Source organism: Culex quinquefasciatus, chromosome 2 (genome assembly GCF_015732765.1).
Source record: "Culex quinquefasciatus strain JHB chromosome 2, VPISU_Cqui_1.0_pri_paternal, whole genome shotgun sequence".
NCBI classification, from domain to species: Eukaryota; Metazoa; Arthropoda; class Insecta; order Diptera; family Culicidae; genus Culex; species Culex quinquefasciatus.
Window position 1 is genome coordinate 86,930,622 of NC_051862.1, and position 6,000 is coordinate 86,936,621.

General features: G+C 41.5%; 1 protein-coding gene across 6 annotated transcripts in view; it reads right to left on the minus strand.

Moving 5' to 3' along the window:
* Positions 1-5,113, minus strand: part of LOC6046545 — a 182,948-nt gene extending 177,835 nt beyond the window's left edge. The window contains exons 1-2 of one of the 6 annotated variants that reach the window (XM_038251251.1): positions 4,997-5,113; positions 3,706-3,986 (exon numbers count right to left, since the gene is read on the minus strand). The gene's annotated coding sequence lies outside the window, so the exon portion shown is untranslated. The other 5 variants (XM_038251253.1, XM_038251250.1, XM_038251252.1 and 2 more) reach the window with 5 other exon arrangements.
* Between the last annotated feature and the right edge of the window lie 887 nt (positions 5,114-6,000).

The window sequence follows — 6,000 nt, forward strand, 5'->3', positions numbered from 1 at the left end:
GTAAGAAGTTCGCTTTTCAAGTGATGTTATAGCCTTTCCTCATGAAGTTGAGGAAGGCAAAAACGATTTTTTTTGCTGACATTCATTTTTTTTAAATAATTTTAATATTGTCCAAATACGCTATCATAATATTCAAAACAGCTTATAGATTTTTAAATTGTTTGTAGTTCATAACACATCTATCGTTATTAAAATTTTGAAGATCTCAAAAAATTTTTTTGTCAGCTGATTTTTCAACCCAGTATTGAAGAAGGAGCAGAGGAGATAGGGGTGGTATAAAATTAGAATAAAAATATTTGCAGCGGCTTTTGTTCATAATATCATCAAATTCATTTCTTGAATTTCTATAAATAGAACAGGGCGATCAATTGGTTGGAATAAAAAACCTGGATTGGTCCAATCATTGGAAAACTAACGCATTGAACTGAAATTTGACTGAAACATTTTTTTTAACTTGTTTTAATAGTTCCAATCAAAAAGGAACTTTTTTTGGAAGTTTTGAAATTTCTTGCTCCTTAGGTTATTATATTACTTTGCAAAACATAGTTTCAAACGAGATTTTGTATGCCATTTTTACACAAAAAAAAAGTTTTTTTTATTGCTTTATTGAACCAAATCACATAGCATTCTTTGAATATTTTTATTTTTTCATAAATATTTATAATTTCATTGAAAACCCGATTTAATCCCACCAGGGGTGAGATAGAGCCTTTCTCACTAAAGAATATAACTTCTCTCAATTCACTACATCGACTTGATACAAAAAATCTTATGATGAAAGCAAGGTATTATTAATTATTAACAATTTTCACCTATCGAATATTTTTAATCGTACAAATTCTTAGCTTCCAATGCGCAAGTGACGACACACACCGCGGTTTTGGTTTTCTAGTTTTGGTACGAGCCCAACAACCGAACAAAGCAGGCGCAAAGCAAAACCGAGTTAACCGCACAGTGGGAAGCTTGCCATTCAGCGTCTACGAAAGTGAGAGAGTCAGAGATAGATATTTTTACTAGAGAACCTGAGAGAGAAGCGTCGTCACTCAGTGCAGCGCTTGAATTACTTGTCAAAATTGAGTTCCTTCGTTTAAAAGCACATGAGCGGGAAATAGACGGGAGAGCGAGTTTTGTTGTGTTTGAGTGCCATGTCATTTCTCTTAGAAGGTTCTCTAATTTTTACAACCGCACCACTACACACTCAATCGCAATACCTTAGGTAGATAGCCATTGGCGTCGCGAGCATTGAAAACTTTGAAAACGATATAAAGCTTAGAAGCTTAGAAAGCTCCTATTGGAATCCAATGAACTCTGTTAAATAAAACGACACGACAAATGAAGCCTACTTAAAGGCGATTTTAGGAGCACACGGGAAACAAATTGATTGTACCCGGATGAATGTCCTATGTCAAAAAAGTTTTTGCATTAACATTGGACAGTTATGCAAAAACGGACAGAGCAAAAGAAACCGAAAAGCTACGATATCTTACATGTTGAAGGAAACATCGGTAGACAAGCTACTACGAACGAGTATAAGTCGAGCCGAAACATATGCGCCAGCATTCTAGCGCCAGTATTCGAAGCTCAACTTGACAACTTGTCGACTTGGCGACGAAGCGTCTAAAATCGATGCAGTGTGATTTTTTAGCGATTTTTCGGTTTAAAATTCATGCTGAATCGACATATTTACGAAGCTGGAAATGACGTCCTGGCTTAAAGTAAAACCTATACCAAGAAATTTCGAATAAAATCAGAAATGAAAAATGTTGGCGAAGGTCACCAGGTGGGCTTTTACCTTTTTTTAGGGATTTTGTTTCTTACTTACTTACTTTTACTGCTCAGACAACCCCCGGGTCATGAGCTGTCTCCAGATGCGCTGCCACTGAACTCGGTCTTGGGCTGCTACTCTCCAATTCCGACTCGGAACTCCCACACTTCGAAGATCTTCCTCCACTTGGTCTAACCACCTTGCACGTTGCGCCCCCCTCCGCCGCGTTCCAGACGGCTCCGAATTGAACACCAACTTCACCGGATTGATAGTCTGGTTCGGTTGGCGCGCATCCAGCGCGTCCGGCATTCTCGCGACGTGTCCGGCCCACCTGATCCGGCCAGCCTTGGCGACTTTCCGAATGCTTGGCTTGCCGTAGAGTTGCGCCAGCTCGTGGTTCATCCTTCTCCGCCACACAGTGTTCTCACGCACGCCGCCAAAGATCGTCCTAAGCACTCGCCGTTCGAAAACTTCAAGTGCTTGCAGGTCCTCCTCGAGCATCGTCCACGTCTCGTGCCCGTAGAGAACGACCGGTCTTATCAGCGTTTCGTACATGGTGCACTTTGTACGCCGGGAAAGATGACCAGACCGTAGGGTCTTGTGGAGTCCATAGTAGGCACGACTACCGGTGATGATGCGCCTCCGAATTTCTCTGCTGCAGTTGTTGTCAGACGTTACCAACGAACCGAGGTACACAAACTCCTCCACGACCTCGAACTCGTCGCCGTCGATCGTCACGCTCGGTCCTATGCGAGCCCTAAGGGACTCGGTTCCTCCTGCCAGCAGATATTTCGTCTTCGCCACATTCACCTTCAATCCAACCTTTTCTGCTTCCCGCTTCAATTCGGTGTACCGCCTGGCCACCTCCTCGAACGTCCTGCCGACAATGTCCATGTCGTCGGCATAGCAGATGAATTGGCTGGATCGGTTGATAATCGTGCCCCGCATGTTGAAGCCCGCCCGCCTCATTACACCTTCAAGCCCAATGTTGAAACAGAGGCCGGAGATACCGTCGCCTTGTCGCAGTCCCTTGCGCGATTCGATCGGGTCGGACATCGCCCCCGAAATCTTCACGCTGCACCGTGCCCCGTCCATCGTCGATTTCACCAGTCTGATCAGCTTCCCGGGAAAGCCGTTCTCGTACATTTGTTTCTTATGGTAGGTCAATCAAACGGCTCTAACTCCAGAACCATATTATGAATCTGGATGAAAATTTGGGAGGTTGTAGAGCTCGAAAAATGCAATTTTTGAGATTAATAAAAGATATGAAAATGAAAAAATTGGACCATATTTTCATTTGGAAACTGTGTATTTTCTGGAAAAGTCTGGCCGTATCCGAAAACAGATGGATAATTCGAAATTTGCGCGGCAACTCGCCCAGGTTCAGCACACTAGCTTTCATCTGCATTTAGGAGAATCGAAATCGGATTTATGGGAGCTGAGAACGGCGCGACACAAAATTTTGCAAAAATTTACCACATACGAACATCACTCGACCTCCACGGAATTTATTTTCTCAAAATTCCAGGGTTCGAGATAGACGAGTTCTATCAAGGTGAATCGATAGAGCGTCGAAAATCGATGCAGTGTGATTTTTTAGCGATTTTTCGGTTTAAAATTCATGCTGAATCGACATATTTACGAAGCTGGAAATGACGTCCTGGCTTAAAGTAAAACCTATACCTTTCTTTAGTAAGAAAGGCAAAAAGGGTTGCATTAAAACATGAAGAATATTTGTACCAGCCTGAATTCCAAACATTTTCTGTATGCTACTAAATTGAGACAAATAATGGTAATGTTCGATTTAAAAAGCACTTTAAATCATTGCATGATTGAATAAAGTTTTAAGGACATGTTTTGTATGATAAGTTGAAGTACAATGATGACTTTTTGATTCAAAAGAATCAAGAATTAAAGAAAAGAATGATAAAAAAACTTACTACTCACTGCTCACAGCACCTCGAAAGACTCTTCTTCAATCTACCAACAGCACCTGCAACGCGTTGTTTGTTTTAGCACAACAATTTTGTCTTCGCACCCGGAAACTCAACGTCGTGTCGTGATGACGTGACACTGAAAACAATCTTCACTTCCTCGGCATTCGATGACTTTCACGCCATAACATTTAACCTTTCCCTTCTCATCACTTTTTTTCGCTGGGTATTTCGAGGAAGAAAAAGATCCAATTTCGGGTATCACTCAGCACATTTCAACCTCACTCCTCCCAAAAAAAGAAGAAAAAAAAACGCACACATTTCCATCAGACGCACATTTTCATCCCATCTTCCAGCCGAAGCGCGCCATCTGCACCATCATCATCACACTGCGCTGCTATCGCCATTCAGGCGATTAAAGCTAAGCAATCTTAAGCTTCTTCACGACTGACTTGGCTCTTCCTCCTTCCTTCATCGACTAAGCCACTGTGAATTGCCTAATTTCACTAATCGCCTTCGCACATCATTAATCACATTAATGGCGGAAATTTCGGCTTCTTTTTCTGCTTCTAGATTTTTCCGAACAAAGTTTAGTGTGTGACTAAGCAGAAGCGTTTTGTTTTTAGACGTTTCCCTTTTCGAGAAAAAAAACTTTCTTTGTTCCGATTTTCCTACCCCGAAGGATAAAGGGATGACCCCGAATTTGTATTCTACCGGAGAAAGGCCAGAAAGTTACTTTCGTTTGGCCGCCGGCAAAAAAAACCGAAAACGACCGATTTATAGCCTACTTGCAGGCGCCGTCGCCGGACGAACAAACAAAGACCAAACAGACCGGAACTTTCCCCAAAAAAAACTTTGTTTTTTTATTCAGCTCAATAATCTTTTCCAGAATCGAAAACGGTACGTGTTTCGCAAAACAAACCGAACGAACTTTATTTCGCGCCTGAAGGTAGACAACCACCCGCACCAAAAATTCCGACCAGTGAATCGCCCGAATGCAGACACGAAACTAGTCGAACTCCGCGGTGGCACGTCTGTTTTTGTAACGAGCGTAGCCGTTTCCGTTTTTGGCCACCGGTAGCGTCCTCTGGTGGCGAAAACCCCCTCGCACTACCCCTGAAAGTAGACTACCCCACCTTCTACTCCACCTCCACTTCCAACCGAACCCCAATAATTGCTAGTTAAATAGTTGTACAAACGGCACCACTACACGCGTATCTGACAGCTGCGACGTCACCACTACAAACGAGCGCACCACCCCCACCCCCGAATCTACACTTTGTTATCAACAACAAACCATGTGGCACTGCCCGCACCCCGCCTGTTACAAATCGCTAACGAAACGCGATGACGCGACCGACCGAAGCGCGTGTTCGAGGGAAACTGAAGCGCCGAAAGGTATGCAACAGAGCGTTTTGCTATCAGGCGAGAGATGCTTGTTTTGGTTTGGTTTGGGATTCGTTCGTCGTGCGACTTTGACAGCTCTTGCCTAGCTTCGGGCGCGTGTCGGAGTTGGAATCGGGGAGTGTGCGCAGAACAAGGAAAGTGGAAGTAGCGAATTTGTCGGAGTTTTGCGTGAGGGTGAATAGTGACGATGTGCAGTTCGGGGTGAATTGCACGAAAGATGTTTTAATTTGCCTATTTTTTGAAACGTGACATTTTAATTTACCATTTGAAGATTTTTCAAATTAAAAATAGGGGTAGGGCAGGGGTTATATCTTAACTTACTCTTTTGACTACAAGAAACATCAAAATGTTAATATGATACAAATAAGAGCACAATGTTATGTTAACACAAACAATTTACAACAATACTTTAACTTGTGCTTTAACATAATATGTGATAAAATTTTGCACCACGGATTATGTCAAAAAGTCAAAAAATTAACATTTTTTACTGAAAAACTATGTTTTGTTAAATTTAGCACTTGTTTAGCCAAATATTCAAATATTGTCGGTAATTTTCCATAAAGTTGCCAATCTCTATTTTTTTAACATCGAAATCTAGTTCTGCGACCGAGTTTAATTTCAGTGGTCAATTGCCTTTTAAATTATCAAATGCATTTTTTAAATATTGCAACACCGTCATATTAATCACCATCTCTGATTAAAAAATTCTAAATCACTTGAGAAATGTTTAGTGGTTGACAATCAAAAATAAGACAACGAAAAAAAATATATTTCGTGATTCAATTATACATAGCAGGGATGCTACTTGGTTTTTAAAATTACCGTAAAAAAAGTCTGTGTATTTCTGGGCATTTTTCTAAAGTTCGAATAATTCAATTTACAGCATTGGAA